Below are 18,866 nucleotides of genomic sequence, written 5' to 3'. Positions count from 1 at the left end.
GTGATCCGCCAGCCTCAGCCTCCCAAAGTGCTGGGATTACAGGCGTGAGCCACCACGCCCGGCCCTCTTTTTCTGTTATTGATTTCTAGTTTGGTTCCAGTGTGTGACAGAATACGCTCTATATGATTTCAATTCTTTTACATTTGTTGAAATGTGTTTTTTGGCCCAAGATGTGGTCTATCTTGGTATATGTTCCATGGGCTCTTGAAAAGAATGTGTATTCTGCTGTTGTTGGGTGGAATGTTCTATAAAGGTCGATTAGATCCTATTGGTTGACAGTATTGAGTTCTATACCTTTGCTCTATTCTGTCTAGTTGTTCTATCAACTGTTGAAAAAGTGTTGAGGTCAGGCGCGGTGGCTGACACCTGTAATCCTAGCACTTTGGGAGGCCGAGGCAGGCAGATCACCTGAGATTGGGAGTTCGAGACCAGCCTGGCCAACATGGCGCAACCCCGTCTCTACTAAAACTACAAAATTAGCTGGGCATGGTGGCACATGCCTATAATCCCAGCTACTCTGGAGGCTGAGGCAGGAGAATCGCTGGAACCTGGGAGGCGGAAGTTGCAGTGAGCCAAGATCAGGCCATTGCACTCCAGCCTGGGCAAAAAGAGCAAAACTCCATCTCAAAAACAAAAACAAAACAAAACAAAACAAGAGAAAAAGAGAAAAAAAGTGTTGAAGTCTCCAGCTCTAATTGTGGTTTTTTCTATGTGTCTTTTCAGTTATGTCAATTTTTGCTTCACGTATTTTCAGCTCTATTATTTGATGTAAACACACAAAGATTGCTATGTTTTCTTGGTAGATTTGCTTTGTAATCATTATATTATGTCCTTCTCTGTCTCTGATAATTTTCTTTGCTCTAAAGCCTACTTTATCTTATACTAATATAGCTACTCCCACTTTCCTTGGATTAATGTTTGCATACTATTTCTTTTTCCAGTTAACCTACATATATTGTTACATTTGAAGTGAATTTCTTCTGGACAGAATATAGTTGGGTGCTGTTTTTAATTCACTCTTTCAAACTCATTTATTTATTTATTTATATATTTTTGAGACAGGGTCTCACTCCGTCACCCAGGCTGGAGTGCAGTGGTGTGATCCTGGCTCACTGCAACCTCCGCCTCCCGGGTTCAAGTGATTCTCCTGCCTCAGCTTCCTGAGTAGCTGCCCAGTTAACTTTTGTATTTTTAGTAGAGACAGGGTTTCACCACGTTGGCCATGCTGGTCTCAAACTCCTGACATCAGGTGATCCGTCTGCCTTGGCCTCCCAAAGTGCTGGGATTACAGGCGTGAGCCACTGCACTTGGCCTCAATCTCTTTTAATTGGCATACTGAGACCATTTACACTAACAATTTTGTTTTATTTTTAATTTTTGTGGGTACATAGTAAGTGTATATATTTATAAGGTATGTGGGATATTTTGGTACAGGCTTCAATGTGTAATAATCACATCAAAGTAAAAGAGGGATCCACCTCAAGCATTTATCCTTTGTGTTACAAACAATCCAATTATAGCCTTTATTTTTATTTATTTATTTATTTTTTGAGACACAGTCTCGCTCTGTCACCCAGGCTGGAGTGCAGTGGTGCGATTTCGGCTCACTGCAATCTCCGCCTCCCGGGTTCACGCCATTCTCCTGTCTCAGCCTCCCGAGTAGCTGGGACTACAGGTGCCTGCCATCACGCCTGGCTAACTTTTTGCATTTTTAGTAGAGACGGGGGTTTCACCGTGTTAGCCAGGATGGTCTTGATCTCCTGACCTCGTGATCTGCCTGCCTCGGCCTCCCAAAATGCTGGGATTACAAATGTGAGCCACTGTGCCTGGCACTTTTAGTTATTTTTAAATGTACAATTAAATTACTATTGATGAGGCTGAACATGGTGGCTCACTCCTGTAATCCCAACACTTTGGGAGGCCGAGGCTGGTGGATGACCTGAGGTCAGGAGTAGAGGTTTCAGGTTTCTACAGAGCCTAGCCAACATGGTGAAACTCCATCTCTACAAAAACACAAAAATCAGCCAGGCATGGTGGCGCATGCCTGTAATCCCAGCTACTTGGGAGGCTGAGGCAAGAGAGTTGCTCTCACTCAGGAGGTGGAGGTTGCAGTGAGCCGAGATGGCATCATTGCACTTCAGCCTGGGTGACATGAGCGAAACTCTATCTTAACAATAACAACAACAAAAACAACATAAAATTTACCATCGTAACTAATTTTAGATGTACAGTTCAGTGGAATTAATATATTTGTAATGTTGTACAATCATCCCCAACATCCATTTCTATAACTTTTTTCATCTTGTAAAACTGAAACTCTATTTCTACTAAACAATGAAGCCCCCTTATCTGTGCCCGTCAATCCCTGGCAGCTAACATTCCACTTTTTTTTTTTTTTTTTTTTGCATTTGAGGGCATTAGTCTGTCAACACCATTCCACTCTCTGTCTCCACGATTAAAATAATTTTTTTTTTGTTTTACTCGTTTTAATTTTAAAAAATTTTTTTAATAGAGATGGGGTCTTGTTATGTTGCTTAGGCTGGTCTGGAACTCCTGGGCTGAAGCGATCCTCCCAACTTGGCCTCCCAAAATACTGGGATAACAGGCATGAGTCACCGTACCTGGCCTCTGCCTCTAGGATTTTGACTACTCTAAATAACTTATATAAGCGAAATCATATAGTGTCTTTTTTTCTGACTAGCTCATTTCACCTAGCATAATGTCCTCAAAATTAATCCATGTTGTAGCATATGTCAGAATCTCCTTTATCTTCTATTTATTTTATTTTATTTTTTCAGACACGGTCTGACTCTGTCACCCAGACTGGAGTGCAGTGGCTTGATCTCAGCTCACTGCAACCTGGACGGCCCGGGCTCAAGCAATCCTCCCACCTCAGCTTCCTCAGTAGCTGAGATTACAGGCACATGCCACTGTGCTTGGCTAATTTATTTATTTGTTTTTTTACTTTTTGAAGATACAGGATTTCGCCACATTGGCCAGGCTGGTCTTGAACTCCTCAGATGATCCACCTGCCTCGGCCTCTCAAAGTGCTGGGATTACAGGCGTGAGCCGCCGCACCTGGCCTCAAACTGTTTCTTTAACTTTTGAAAATTGTCCAATTTACCTACCTTAAAGCCATTAGATTCTAGGTAAGGCCTGGGGACATGTGGAGTTAGCCACACCCCCTAGCTATGCTGGAGAGTCAGCCCTTATCTGCACTTCTGCCTGGTGTGTCCCAGGCAGGCTCCACACCCAGTACATAATTAAAATCCCTTACTTGCCAAGGTTTTCACCAAAAATAAAAGTTGCTAAGAGTTAACATTGTAACATATAATTAAGACTACTGAAGAGGCCGGGTGTGGTGGCTCATGCCTGTAATCCCAGCACTTTGGGAGGCCGGGCGGGGGGGGGCAGATCACCTGAGGTCAGGAGTTCAAGACCAGCCTGGCCAACATGACAAAACCCTTTCTCTACTAAAAATACAAAAATTAGCTGGATGCGGTGATGCGTGCCTGTAATCCCAGCTACTCAGGAGGCTGAGGCAGGAGAATCCCCTTGAACCTGGGAGGCAGAGGTTGCAGTGAGCCGAGATTGTGCCATTGCACTCCAGCCTGGGCAACAGAGCCAGACTCTGTCTCAAAACAAAACAAAACAAAAAACAAAAAGACTACTGAAGAAACAGTTTTACATGCAAGATGTGTAAGAAAAGTAAAATGTGTTTTTGGTAAAAAAAATAAGCTCATAAGAAGGCATGGGAATGTGCATTTTTTTTCTGCCTAAAGTGTTAAAGGATTCTTTTAAGTAAGAAAAAATCTAAAGGTTTAAACAAGTTTTGGAAGATTTACAAAAATTAATTGTAAGAGATTTTGTGTGTAACATATTGGCTAAAGTTAAAAGGGTATTATTCAGTTTTTCCAGAAACTAAACATTGGAATAGAAGCACAGCAGGGTTTTCTTAGCGCACTCATCTGCTCTTTCACAAAAAAATGTAAAGGGTTATAAAAGGTTTATAAGAATCTTACCTTATAGTTAAACATTAAAATTGGGCCAGGTAAGGTGGCTCATGCCTGTAATCCCAGCACTTTGGGAAGCTGAGGTGGGCGGGATCACTGAGGTTGGGGGATGGAGATCAGCCTGGCCAACATGGTGAAACCCCATCTCTACTAAAAATACGAAAAATTAGCCAGGTGTGCTGGCGGGCGCCTGTAGTCCCAGCTACGTGCCTGTAGTCCCAGCTGCTTGGGAAGCTGAGGCAGGGGAAGCTCTTCAACCTGGGAGACAGAGGTTGCAGTGAGCCGAGATCACGCCACTGCACTCCAGCCTGGGTGACAGAGCAAGACCCCGTCTGAAAACAACAACAACAACAAACCCAAACATTAAAATTGGGTAAATATGTCCATAAAGTTTTATTAAAAATTGGGTTTAACATTAATAGTACATTAATATAAAGGTGAAATTTGGCTAATTTGGTACAAAAATCATACAGGAAACATTGTCAAATATAAAATAGTGTTTTGCTTTATTTGGACTATATTTGCATAAATGTGTTATTGGTATATGTTCCAAAGTTATGGGAAACTCCTATAATTCTAATATGACAGTGTATGTTATTAATAATTATAATTGTTATGTAAAATTTTGTGTGCCACAGAAGTAACCAAATTTCCTTATCATTTGTGGCTTTAATAGTGGCTGTCCTAAGACTTTTTATCATCCACAGACAATTGTTGTCTTATTTTAATCCTCTTTAGAAGGTGGTTTATAATCAAGTATAGAACTCTAGCAGGTGTTCTTAAATGCATCTTTCTAATAACTTTGGAAATTGTAACATTAGAATAGAGGAAACAACTTTCAAAATGCTCATGAAGAGCTGGAATGTTCATAAATAGCAAACAGAAGTTAACTGAATTAACTGAACCAATAGAAAACTGAAGTAATCTTTTTAACTTTGCTTAAAATGTTGCTGATCCTTTGTTTTGTTTTTCAGAGTCAAGGAAAATTTTCTTCTAAGCTATTTACAGCTTGTAACAATTGAGTAAAGTATACTGCTATGAACAAAATTTGGAATGCATTTGTATCTCTCTACCTAATTTCTCCAAAATTTAAAAACTAGTTGCGAGTATTCTTAACTTATGGCCATATAGTTATTGCATAAGTGCAATAAGAATCTGTTTTCTTTTGTAACAGGACACAGTTGAAAAAATTGGTTATTAAACCAAGGCTTTGACTGGAATGGTGTGTTTTCCTTTAAGGAATTATTATTATTATTATTATTATTATTATTATTATTATTTTGAGATGGAGTCTCACTCTGTGAGACTGGAGGCTGGAGTGCAGTGGTGCAATATTGGCTCACTGAAAGCTCCGCCTCTCGGGTTCACGCCATTCTCCTGCCTCAGCCTCCCAAGTAGCTGGGACTACAGGTGCCTGCCACCACGCCTGGCTAATTTTTTGTATTTTTAGTAGAGATGAGGTTTCACAGTGTTAGCCAGGATGGTCTCCATCTCCTGACCTAGTGATCTGCCTGCCTTGGCCTCCCAAAATGCTGGGATTACAGGCGTGAGCCACCACGCCCAGCCCCTTTAAGGAATTAAACTTGACTTATAAAGCCAATAAAAGCCCCATGGGGAGCCGGCCTCATACCTTGCCTATAACAGTCCATGTACAGGGCTACTGACCTGTGGTAAGTAAAGAATGTCACTTTCTAATAGGTCCAGAAGCTGCAAGTTATCTTGGGACCTGAAGAGGAAAGAAATGTACCCAACTCATAGGTATTTGAGAGTACAAACCCATGGCTGGGCTGAGCTTTAAAAAAGTCTAATCTAAAATTTCTTCTATGGAACAGAGTTCCATCAAAGCCAATTTAAAAAGACCCTATGTGAAAAATAATTATTCTTGCTGCAACTTATACAAATAATCAGGCCAAGTATAATAAAGCAAATCAGTCTTACCATGATTTGCCTTTAGTAAAAATAGGAAACTGGAGAGAGAAATATTATGTTTCAAGAACTATGGTACACTTGTTGTTAAATTCTAGTCTCACTAGTTGTTTTTAAGTTTGTTTCTGCAGTTTAGGATAACCCTGCCTATTCCTGTGAACCAACCAGTGATCTCAGTGTTGCTCAGAAAAAAAAAAGAGGGGTGGGTAATATAAAAATATGGATCAGTATTCTAATTTTGGGCAAATTAGAATTAGCTAACAACCCCATATCAGCTTAGTTCCAACAGTTGCCCACTTCATGAAGAGCCTTCTAATTTAGTTTACTTGGAATAACTTTACTTATTTTGTTTTACTCTTGTGGAATATATTGCTGTTATACTCTTTGTGTAGGAATACAGGACAAGCTTACTGAGCATTTTCTTAAATTAAACACTTTTGTTTTTTTCGAGTCAGAGTCTCACTCTTGACCCCCAGGCTGCAGTGCAATGGCGCGATCTCGGCTCACTGTAACCTCCGTCTCCCGGGTTCTAGCAATTCTCCTGCCTCAGCCTCCCGAGTAGCTGGGATTACAGGTGCTTGCCACCACATCTGGCTAATTTTTGTATTTTTAGTAGACACGGGGTTTCACCATGTTGGTCAGGCTGGTCTTGAACTCCTGACCTCAGGTGATCCACCAGCCTCAGACTCCCAAAGTGCTGGGATTACAGGCATGAGCCACTGCACCCTGCTTCATATTAAACACTATTTAATCTTCCAGATACCACCTTTTGTCAAAACTCAAGAGTTATGAATGGACCTTACCATACTGGTGCTTTCTGACTGAGCTCCTCTCTACTGTGAATGCAAGAGACCCTCATAGGTAGAGAGAAATATCACTGCCCCTATTCAGCCGGAAGAAGTTATAGAGGATGGATCTTCATCCCTCTGCAACCCTTAGAATTAAGGGTTCTCTTATAAAAGGGAGGGGGGAAAATGTTGGAGGTGTGTGAACCAGAGCTCCATCTTAAACAGGAGCTGGGTAAATTGAGGCTGAGACCTACCATGCAGCATTCCCAGACAGGAATCCTATGTCACAAGATGAGATGGGAGGTCAGCACAAGATACAGGTCATAAAGATCTTGCTGATAAAACAGGTTGCAGTGAAGGAGCTGGCTAAAACTCACCAAAACCAAGATGGTGACAAGAGTGACCTCTGGTCGTCTTCACTGCTACGCTCCCATCAGCGCCATGACAGTTTACAAATGCCATGGCAACGTCAGGAAGTTACCCTATATGGTCTGTAAAGGGGAGGCATGAATAAGCCACTCCTTGTTTAGCATATCATCAAGAAATAACCACAAAAATGGGCAACCAGCAGCCCTTGGGGCTGCTCTGTCCATGGAATAGCCATTCTTTTATTCCTTTACTTTCTTTTTTCTTTTTTTTTTTTTTTTGAGGCAGAGTCTTGCTCAGTCGCCCAGGCTGGAGTGCAGTGGCGCAATCTTGGCTCACTGCAAGCTCCTCTTCCCGGGTTCATGCCATTCTCCTGCCTCAGCCTCCCGAGTAGCTGGGACCACAGGTGCGTGCCACCACGCCCGGCTAATTTTTCTGTATTTTTAATAGAGACAGGGTTTCACTGTGTTAGCCAGAATGGTCTGGATTTCCTGACCTCATGATCCACCCGCCTCGGCCTCCCAAAGTGCTGGGATTACAGGCATGAGCCACTGTGCCCGGCCTATTCCTTTACTTTCTTAATAAACTTGCTTTCACTTTGCACTGCGGACTTGCCCTGAATTCTTTCTTGTGTGAGATCGAGAACCCTCTCTTGGGTTCTGGATTGGGGCCCCTTTCCTGTAACAAGACCACGCCCACTTCTGTGACACTTGCACATCCCAGGTTGTTACCTGTATTTCTGATCCACCAGCTATAAATCTGGGGTTCCCATGACCCCCTCCTTGGTTTCAAGTAATTTGTTAGAGTGACTCACAGAACTCAGGGAAACACTTTACTTACATTTACCCATTTATTATAAAAGAGATATTACAGACCAGGCACAGTGGCTCGTGCCTGTAATCCCAGTACTTTGGAAGGCTGAGTTGGGAAGATAGCTTGAGCCACGGAGTTTGAGACCAGCCTGGACAACATAGCCAGACCTCCTCTCTACAAATTAAAAAATATTTGTTTTCTACAAATAGAAAACACACCATTCCAGTGCATGGTGGTACACACCTGTAGTCTCAGCTACCGGAGAGGCTGAGGTAAGAGGATTGCTTGAGGCCAGGCGATTTAGGCTGCAGTGAGCCACGATCATGCCACTCCCACTGCTTTCCAGCCAGAGCAACAGAGCAAGACTCCATTTCAAAAAAAAAAAAAAGAGTATTACAAAGAATAGAGATGAAAGATGAACAGCCAGATGGAAGGGGTGCATATGGCGAAGTGTGGCCAGGGTGAGGAGGTTCCCTGCTCTTTCTGGTATGCCATCCTCCAAGCAGTTCCACAGGTTTTGCAACCCAGAAACTCCCAGAACCCTGTCCTTTGTGGAAATGGGGTGGGAGCTATGGAGGCTTCATTACATAGGCATGATTGATTGCATCACTGGCCAATGGCAATCAGCTCAGCCTTCAGCCTCTCTCCTCTCCCCAGAGGCTGAGGGGGTGGGACTGAGTGGTCCAACTCTCCAATCATAGCGTTGGTTCCCCTGGCAACCAGCCCCCATCCCGAGGCTATCCAGGAATCCACCAAGAGTCACCTCATCAGAACAAAAGATGATCCTACGACCCAGAAAATTCCCAGGGATTTAGGAGCTTCTGCGTCAGGAACCGCGGGGGCAGAGACCAAATATTAGAACTAAAGATTCTCCCAGCACCCCTATCGGTGAGGGTATCAGGAGCTCTGGCTCAGGAACTGGGGGCAGAGACCAAATCTATGTTGCTTCCATGTCACAATGTCACACCCATTGCCTTTTACCTGGCTCATTGTACACATTTCAGTTACCCGTTCAGTTCCTGTAACCATCTGGGTTTGAGATCATTTGCTGGGCCTTTGCAGTTTGGTGTTTTGGCTCTGGGTCCCTTACTAGCAAAGAAGATGAGACAAGGAAAAGAAAGGAATCCTGGCTGGGTGCGGTGGCTCATGTCTGTAATCCCAGCACTTTGGGAGGCCAAGGCAGGAGGATCGCTTGAGACCAGGAGTTTGAGACCAGCATGGGCAACATAGCAAGACTCCATCTCTACAAAAACATTTTTTTTTTTTTCAAAAAAAAAAAAAAAGAAATCCAAGGGAAGCTCAGTTTGGATTGGAGTGGGGGTGGGGACAGGGGTACTGCAGGTGAGAGGGGCTAAGAGACCTCCATCCCCAGGCTCTGTGGGGTCATATGTTCTCATCACTCTCTTAAGCCTCCTTCCCAGGGTAATAGACACTGTTGACTTATAAGTTTATTTAAACGTGTGGGCCTTATCATGTGCTTCATCCTAACAGCACAAAGTTAAACAAAGCAGCTTTCAAGGCCCAAGGAGAGAGAAGTTGATTTAAGATAGGGCCTGTCAGAGGTTACTCAACCGTTTCTGGCGCTGGCCTTATCACTGACAAAGGCCACGCTCCCTTGCCTGGGTGTGCCCTGAGCTCCAATGGAAAAGAGAATTTCCTTGACCAGCCCTGTGGGTGTCAAGCAGCTGCCTTCTTCCCCAGCCAGCCCAGTGCCTGCTCTATGGGCTGTGACCACAGTGGCCATGGTAGCAGTGGGGGAGGCCACGCAGGGCTTCCTCTCACTGTGGCTGATGCCAGAGCCCACTGGCAGCAAAACATTGTCAGTTTTTTTCTTTTGTTGTTGTTGTGAGATGGAGTCTTGCTCTGTCACCCAGGCTGGAGTGCAGCGGTGTGATCTCAGCTCACTGCAACCTCTGCCTCCCGAGTTCAAGCGATTCTCCTGCCTCAGCCTCCTGAATACCTGGGTCTACAGGCATGCACCACCATGCCAGGCTAATTTTTGTGTTATCTCTTTTTTTTTTTTTTTTTTAGTAGAGACAGGGTTTCACCATGTTGGCCAGGCTGGTCTCAAATTCCTGACCTCAGGCGATCCACCCACTTCGGTTTCCCAAAGTGCTGGGATTACAGGTATGAGCCACTGTGCCCGGCTGATCCGCCTCTTGATAAGCATCTAGATAGTTTCCAGTGGTTTTGCTGCGACAAATAAGGTGTGATGCACGTCCTTGCAAATACCTCCAGGTGCGCATGTGTTCTCCTAGAAGTAAAATTGCTGGGTCGTCAGGTAAACACACCTCCCACCTTCCCAGACACTGCCAAATGATTCTCTAAAATGGCTGTATCCATTGACACTCCCTCGACATGTCAGAGAGGTTTTTTTTTGTGTGTATCATTCTGTGGGTGTCCAGTGGCATCTGATTTTAACTTACATTTCTCTGATTACTAGTGGCATTGAGTATTGTTTCTATGTTTATTCATTTCAATGTTTTTTCTGTGGGCCATTTATTTATTTGTTTATGAGATGGAATCTCACTCTGTCACCCAGGCTGGAGTGCAATGGCAGGATCTCGGCTCACTGCAACCTCCACCTCCTGGGTTCAAGCAATTCTCTTGCCTCAGCCTCCCGAGTAGCTGGGATTACAGGCGCATGTCACCACGTCCAGCTAATTTTTTGTATTTTTAGTAGAGATGGGGTTTCGCCGTGTTGGCCAGGCTGGTCTTGAACTCCTGGCCTCAGGGGATCTGCCCACCCTTCCCAAAGTGCTGAGATTACAGGCATGAGCCACTGCTCCCGGCCAAGTTTGGGTGGCTTCCTATTGGGTTGTTTGTCCTTTTCTCATTGATTTGTATAATTTCTTTTTTTTTTTTTTCATTTTAGATTCAGGGAGTACATATGCAGATTTGTTACACGGATATATTGTGTGATGCTGAGGTTTGGGCTTTGAACCCGTCATTCAAACAGTGAAAGTGGTGATTTTTCAACCCTTGCTCTGTCTCTCCAACCCCAATCCCAGTAGTCCCCAGTGTCTCATCCCTGTGTTTATGTCCACATGTACCCAATGTTTAACTCCCTCTTGTAAGTGAGAACATGTGGTATTCTGAGAATCTGGTATTCTCAGATTAACAATCTTAACTTTCTGCTGAAGTCCCTGTTGTACCCCTTACCTAATATTTGTTTTTCTGTTTCTGTGTTAATTCACTTAGGATAATGGCCTCCAGCTGCATCCATGTTGCTGCAAAGGACATGGTTTTGTTCTTTTTCATGGCTGTGTAGTATTCCATGGTGTATATGAACCACATTTTCTTTATCCAGTCCACCATTGATGGGCACCTAGATTGATTCCATGTCTTTGCTACTGTGACTAGTGCTGTAATAAACATGCAAATGCATGTGTCTTCTTTTGCTTTTTTGGGATGTACTCTTGCTCTGTTGCCCAGGCTGGAGTATAATGGCGAGATCTCGGCTTACTGCAGCCTCTGCCTTTTGGGTTCAAGTGATTCTCCTGCTTCAGCTTCCCAAGTAGCTGGGATTACAGGCGTATGTTACCACGCCCAGCTGATTTTTTGTATTTTTAGTAGAGATGGGGTTTCACCGTGTTGGCCAGGCTGGTCTCGAACTCCTGACCTTAAGTGATCTGCCCACCTCGGCCTCCCAAAGTGTTGGGATTACAGGCGTGAGCCACAGTGCCCGGTCACATGTGTCTTTTTGGTAAAACAATTTATATACCTTTGGGTATATACCCAGTAATGGGCTTGCTGGGTGGAATGGTAGCTGTATTTTCAGTTCTTTGAGAAATGTCCACATTGCTTTTCACAGTAGCTGGACTAATTTACACTCCCACCAACGCTGTATGAGTGTTCCCTTTTCTCCCCAACCTTGCCAAAATCTGTTATTTTTTGACTTTTTAGTAATAGCTCCCTGACTGGTGTGAGACAGTAACTTACTTTGGTTTTGATTTGCATTTCTCTGATGATGAGTGATGTTGAGCAATTTGTAGAATTTCTCTGTATATTCTGAGTACTAATCATTTGTTGATTATAAGGGTTATACATATTTTCTCCCAGATGATAGCTTATCTTTGGCCATTTTGTTCTATGATTTTTTTTTTTTTTTTTTTGCCATGAAGTTTCCTTTTTGAGACATAAAATATATTTGGTAAGGTCCTTAAAATGCACAATTTTATTTTATTTTATTTTATTTTTCCCGAGATGGAGTCTCATTCTGTCACCTAGGCTGGAGTGCAGTGGTGCAATCACAGCTCACAGCAACCTCCGCCTCCCAGGTTCAAATGATTCTTCTGCCTCAGCTTCCCAGGTAGCTGAGACTACAGGCATGTGCCACCACGCCCGTAAAATACACAAATCTTAAAGGTACAGCTGGATAAAATGTTTACATTTGTGAATACGCATGTAACCACCACCCAAATCAAGACCTAGAACACTTCTATAACCAAAAAAAATCCCAAATCCCAAAGTGCTGGGATTACAGATGTGAGCCACCGTGCCTGGCTGAGTTTTTTTGTGTATTCTGATTACTATACATTTGTTGGCATTTTAGCTTATTTTAAAACTTTAAAAATTATCTGTATGGTCTTGCAATTTTTTTTTTTTTTTTTGAGATGGAGTTTTGCTCTTGTTCCTAGGCTGCAGTGCAATGGTGCTATCTAGGCTTACTGCAACCTCCACCTCCCGGGTTCAAGTGATTCTCCTGCCTCAACCTCACAGGCATCCAGGACCATGCCCAGCTAATTTCTGTATTTTTTTAATAGAGATGGGGTTCACCATGTTGACCAGGTTGGTCTCGAACTCCCGACCTCACGTGATCCACCTTCCTTGGCCTCCCAAAGTGCTAGGATTACAGGCGTGAGCCACCATGCCCAGCTGAGTTCTTTATATATTCTGATTACTAGACATTTGTTGGCTATATGGGTTGCATTTAAGCTTATTTTAAAACTTTAAAAATTATATGTATTGTCATGCAAGTTTTTTTTTTTGTTTTTTTTTTTTTAATGGAGTCTCGCTCTGTCACCCAGGCTGGAGTGCAGTGGCATGATCTTGGCTGACCGCAACCTCCACCTGCCGGGTTCAAGCAACTCTCCTGCCTCAGCCTCCCGAGTAGCTGGGACTACAGGTGTGCACCACCACACCCGGGTAATTTTTTGTATTTTTAGTAGAGACGGGGTTTCACCGTATTGGCCAGGCTGGTCTTGAACTCCTGACCTCGTGATCCGCCCACCTCGGCCTCCCAAAATGCTGGGATTACAGGAGTGAGCCACAGTGCCCAGCGTCATGCAAGTTTTTAATATGTCCATCTTCATCAATTTTTTCTTTTTCATGTATCTTTTGTGTCTTACTTAAGAAATACTTCTCTAGATCCAAGAAATGGAGGTATTCTCCTATAGTTTCTTCTAAGTGTTTTACAGTTATTTTCTTCACATTTAGATGTTTAATGACAAAAGATTCTTTGCTTGTCCAAACTTTAGTCAGGTTTCTGAGTCTTCTCCTAGGCCCATCCATGTACTTTCTTGTAAAACTCAGTTTTGGCAAGAGCCCTGCTGGGTCAGTTCAGCAAGAACGCTCCGTCCTCAATATCTGATCATCCTTAGTATCTGATCAATTCCTCACCCTCCATGATACCCCACGTGACGTCTGATTACCCTGGCCTGTCTTCAGCAACAATCCTGCTAGGTTGGTTTAGCTAGAATTCCCTTCATGCCTGATGTTTTCTTTTAGTAATTTTCCATCCACTGACTCCCACTCTGCTCCTGGGCTATAAATTCCCACTTGCCCATGCTGTATTCGGAGTTGAGCCCAATCTCTCTTCCCCACTGCAAGACCCTGGTGCAGTGGTTCCTATACCTATTGTGATGGTCCTGAAGAAAGTCTTCCTTGACATGCTTTAACATGTATTACCGAATAACATTTTAACAGTTATGGTGCTGCAACTCGGATAAGACCAGATTCATCCCGGACCTAGCTTCTCCCTAGGACATTAAGTGAGTGCGTTTGAAGTCTTTGTCTTCCTTCCTGACTGACTCATCAGGAAGTCAGACTCCCGAACCATTGCTCCAAATATCCGTTGAAGCAGGTGAGGACAGACTTTGATTCTTTTGTTGTTGTTGTTTTTTCTTGGTTTGAGACAGGGTCTCACTCTATCACCCAGGCTGGAGTGCGGTGGTGCAATCATAGCTCACTGCAGCCTCAAACTCCAGGGCTCAAGCAATCCTCCCACCTCAGCCTCCTGAGTAGCTGGGACTACAGGCACACCACCATGCCTGGCTAATTTTTTATTTTTTGTTTTTTGTAGAGACAGGGTCTCACTGTGTTGTCCAGGCTGGTCTTGAACTCCTTGGCTCAGGTGATCCTCCCACGTTGGCCTCCCAAAGTGCTGGGATTATAGGCATGAGCCACTATGCCTGGCACAGACTTTTTTTTATTTTTTATTTTGAAATGGAGTCTTGCTCTGCCACCCAGTCTGTAGTGCGGTGGTGCAATCTCGGCTCACTGCAACCTCTGCCTCCCAGGTTCAAGTGATTCTCCTGCCTCAGCCTCCCGAGTAGCTGGGACTACAGGCATGCGCCGCCCCGCCCGGCTAATTTTTGTATTTTAAGTAGAGATGGGGTTTCACCATGTTGGCCAGGCTGGTCTTGAACTCCTGACCTTGTGATCCGCCCGCCTCTGCCTCCCAAAGTGCTGGGATTACAGGCATGAGCCACCACTGGCACAGACTTTGATTCTTAAATTATGGGTGTATTTGCTGAAGCTGGGTTAGAGTCCCAGGCTTCTTTTGAAAGGTACTTTATGGGCTGGAAGTCCTTCTTCCTGGCTCTCTGTGAGGCCTCCGTATTCTCTCTGTTCTCTCTATTGGATCCCACTTCTCCCACGGGAAACTTTTCTGTCACCTGAAAGCTCTCTTCTCGAACCTCTGCTGACTCTATCCTCTGCCAACTGTGTACCCCACTGCCAGGCCCTTTTCCTCTCCACTCCAGCCCCTCAGTCTCTTGTACCTTAGATCCCCTACCCTTCACTGGAGGCTCTCAAGGAACTCAGCACCTCATTCCGCAAGCAAGCACCTGAAGCTGAAAAGAGAATAACAACAACAACAACAAAAATAGAACTGTTTGAAAACTGAGACTGGGTGTGGTGGCTCATGCCTGTAATCCCAGCACTTTGGGAGGCTGAGGCAGGAGAGTTTCTTGAGCTGAAGAGTTTTAGATGAGCCTGGGCAACATAGCAAGACCCCATGTCTATAACAAACTTAAAATACAGCCAGGTTTGAAGGCACACACCTGTGGTTCCAGCTACTTGGGAGGCTGAGGTTGGTAGATTACTTGAGTCTGGGAAGTCGAGGCTGCAGTGAGCTGTGATTGCACCGCTGCACTCCAGCCTCAGTAAGAGAGTGAGACCTTGTCGCAAAAATAAAAAATAAAAAAAGCAAAACAAAGAAAAAGAAAACTGGACAAATAAAAAAATCTTAAAAGCTGCCTTCACAGATATTGGTAAAAATTTTTAGTCCTTACTGGGTTGGTAACCTTAATTTATCCCATTTTCATCAGAAACGTAATTGGATAAAATATAAAGTGGAGATAAACCAGTGAATTTGTATTATCCTGGTTTACTGCTTCATGATTCAAATTTTTAAGATGAAAAGCTATAAGATCTGTTTACATCTGTCTGTATGTTTATGTATGTGTACATGTATGTATGCATGTTTGTTATGTATACATGATATTTTTCTAACTTCAATGCTAATACAAAATTAAAATAGCAAATTATCTTAGGGATAAATGCGCACTCAAACAAATTAAGTATTCATAAAATTATCAGAAAAATAAAAAACTGAACAATTGTTTTTTAAGTTCACATGATCCAGGATAGTCTTTAGTAAATAAAAGCTAGTTTTAAAATTGTTGGTAAAATGAAAATAGGAATGTCTTCAGGACTGTTATCATTAAATACAGACATACAGTTTTTCCTGAGTATGCTGGTAAGATACATTTGTGTTGTATTTGCTAGACGTTTAAGGCCATAAAGCTATAAATCTAACCTAAGAACAGAATGTACAAGAAAAATGAATTGCTTAATTGCTTTGTGCATGTCAGACATAAAAGTAAAAAAAAAAAAAGCTTGTTTAACTTTTTAGTTTCATTGCTTTTGTGATGTTTTTGATACTTACCTGATTTATTAACAGGAAAAATACTTTAAAATAGTGCCTACCTTTGTTTAATGTTTCATGAAATTTTTCATGAGCAATTAAAACATAATTGCTGAGAATAAATCAATTAGATGAATGTAGTAGAATAAAAGTTTGTAAATGAACTTTTAAAAATTAATTATGGTTTAAAAGATGTCTACTTGAAAATAGTTTCAAAAATCTTTTTGCAACAACTTGTAACCTTAAAGTTGTATTAAGTAAAATTGAGTAATTGATATTCATTAAAAATTTAGACTCAGCTGTGGAAAAGGAATCTTGTCATGTGTGGTCAAAGCTGGCTAAGATTGGCTAGATTTATTTGTGAAGTTTTATTAAAAATTAGTTGTAGTAGTACATTGATGCAAAAGTAGAATTTGGTCGTCTTTCTAAAAATTACAAAGTTTCCTTGAACTATTGGTCTGAGAATGTGAAGGGTTTTTTTTTTCCTTTAAGTAATTGGCCTAGAAAATAAAAATTTTATGTCTTATCAAGGGAATTTCTTGTGCTTGATGTTGTCTTTTATCACGTCTTTGGTTACTTAAGAAAACTAAGTCTTCTCAATATCAAAAAACCTAAGTTTTTCTTCACAACTATGTAATCTGTTATATTTGCCTTTAAAATATTTTATTGTCACCAACATGGTGAAACCCTGTTTCTACTAAAAATACAAAAATTAGCCTGGCGTGATGGTGCGTGCCTGTAATCCCAGCTACTTGGGAGGCTGAGGCAGCAGAATTACTTGAACTCAGGAGGCGGAGGTTACAGTGAGCTGAGATTGCACCACTGTACTCTAGCCTGGGCAACAAGAATGAGACTCTGTCTCGAAAAAAAAAATTATCATCACTTTGATTAGATAACCAAGATTATGTTTAATTAAGTGCTTTAACCCTTTTGACATTTTTTATAAACTTCCCAAAATCATATTCTAAATTAAGTCTTTTTAACTTCAAGTTAATTTTGGTATTTTCCAGTTGGGCCCCAGGATATCTCAAAACGTATGTCTCTCGCCTAGTAAAAGAAAGATATTAAAATAATTATGCTTATTTCATATGTTAAATTATATAGGAAGCATTGTGAAATAAGAAATAATGTTTAACTTTGTTTGAGTTAAATTTGTATAGACATGTTATTAATACGTGCTCCAGAAACTATAGGAAATTACTAGAAATGTAGTATGTCATCATTTATAATTTTGATTATTATGTTAAAAGGTTGTATGCCACAGAAATCAAATTTTCTTAATTGTATCACTATTATAATGAACTCTCATCAGATCTTTAACCATGCCATTTTACCTCTTTATCATCCATAGACAGTTATTTTACTTAAATTATTCTGTAAAAGCATTTGCAACACTTAGCTGCAGTTCAAAGTTGCTTCTTTGTCAAGGAAATTAATAAAAAGACTGTGTCAATTACCCTAGAATACAGGTTTCTGATAACTTTAAGATAACACCATTGGACGTGGTTAAACTTTCCAGAATTCTAGTGAAAATGATGGGCTCATGAAACTGTGATCTTAATTAAGATCAAGCAGAACAAATATTAACTACATGGATTGTAGTATCATATGGATTAATCTATTAACTACATGAATATAAACTGATGAAGATAATTTTCACGTTAAAAAAAGTTATTTTTGCCGGGTGCAGGTGGCTTGGCTCACACCTGTAATCCCAGCACTTTGGGAGGCTGAGGCGGGCGGATCACCAGAGGTCAGAAGTTCGAGAACAGCCTGGCCAACATGGTGAAACCCCGTCCCTACTAAAAATACAAAAAAAATTTACCCAGGCGTGATGGTGGGTGCCTGTAATCCCAGCTACTTGGGAAGCTGAGGCAGGAGAATCACTTGAACCCGGGAGGCAGAGGTTGCAGTGAGCCAAGATCGCCCCATTGCACTCCAGCCTGGACGACAAGAGCAAGACTCCGTCTCAAAAAAAGAAAATTATTTTTATTTTCTTTATTTTCCTTTCTAACACTTCTCCCTCACCACCCATGAGTTTTTATTTAAAACATTGCTGGTTTTTTTAAATGTTTTATTTTCCAGATTTTTTTTTTTTTTTTTTTTGAGACACAGTCTTGTTCTGTTGCCAGGTTGGAGTGCAGTGGCGTGATCTCGGCTCACTGCAATCTCCGCCTCCCGGGTTCAAGCGATTCTCCTGCCTCAGCCTCCCAAGTAGCTGGGACTAGACACGCACGACCGTACACAGCCTAATTTCTATATTTTTAGTAGAGACAGGGTTTCACCATGTTGGCCAGGATGGTCTCGATCTTTTGACTTTGTGATCCGCCTGCCTTGGCTTCCCAAAGTGCTGGGATTACAGGTGTGAGCCACTGTGTCCGGCCTATTTTCCACATTTAAAAAAGTTTTTTTTTTTGCCTGGGCGCATTGGCTAATGCCCGTAATCCCAGCACTTTGGAAGGCCGAGGCGGGTGGATCACCTGAAGTCAGGAGTTTGAAACGAGCCTGGCCAACATGGTGAAACCCCATCTCTAGTAAAAATACAAAATTATCTGGATGTGGTGGTGTGCGCCTGTAATCCCAGCTACTTGGGAGGCTGAGGCATGAGAATTGCTTGAACCCGGAGGTGGAGGCTGCTGTCAGCTGAGATCACGCCATTGCACTCCAGCCTGGGCAACAAGAACGAAACTGTGTCTCAAAAAAATAAGTGAATAAATAAAAATAAATAAAAAAATAAAAAATTTAAAAGATATTCCCCCCCCCCACTTTTAAACTATCTATAGCTTACAGCAACTTGGCAAAACTTAC

Source organism: Nomascus leucogenys, chromosome 17, assembly GCF_006542625.1.
Source record: "Nomascus leucogenys isolate Asia chromosome 17, Asia_NLE_v1, whole genome shotgun sequence".
In the NCBI taxonomy this organism is placed as follows: domain Eukaryota; kingdom Metazoa; phylum Chordata; class Mammalia; order Primates; family Hylobatidae; genus Nomascus; species Nomascus leucogenys.
The sequence above is the reverse complement of the archived record's forward strand: the minus strand, read 5'-3'. Positions refer to the sequence as shown.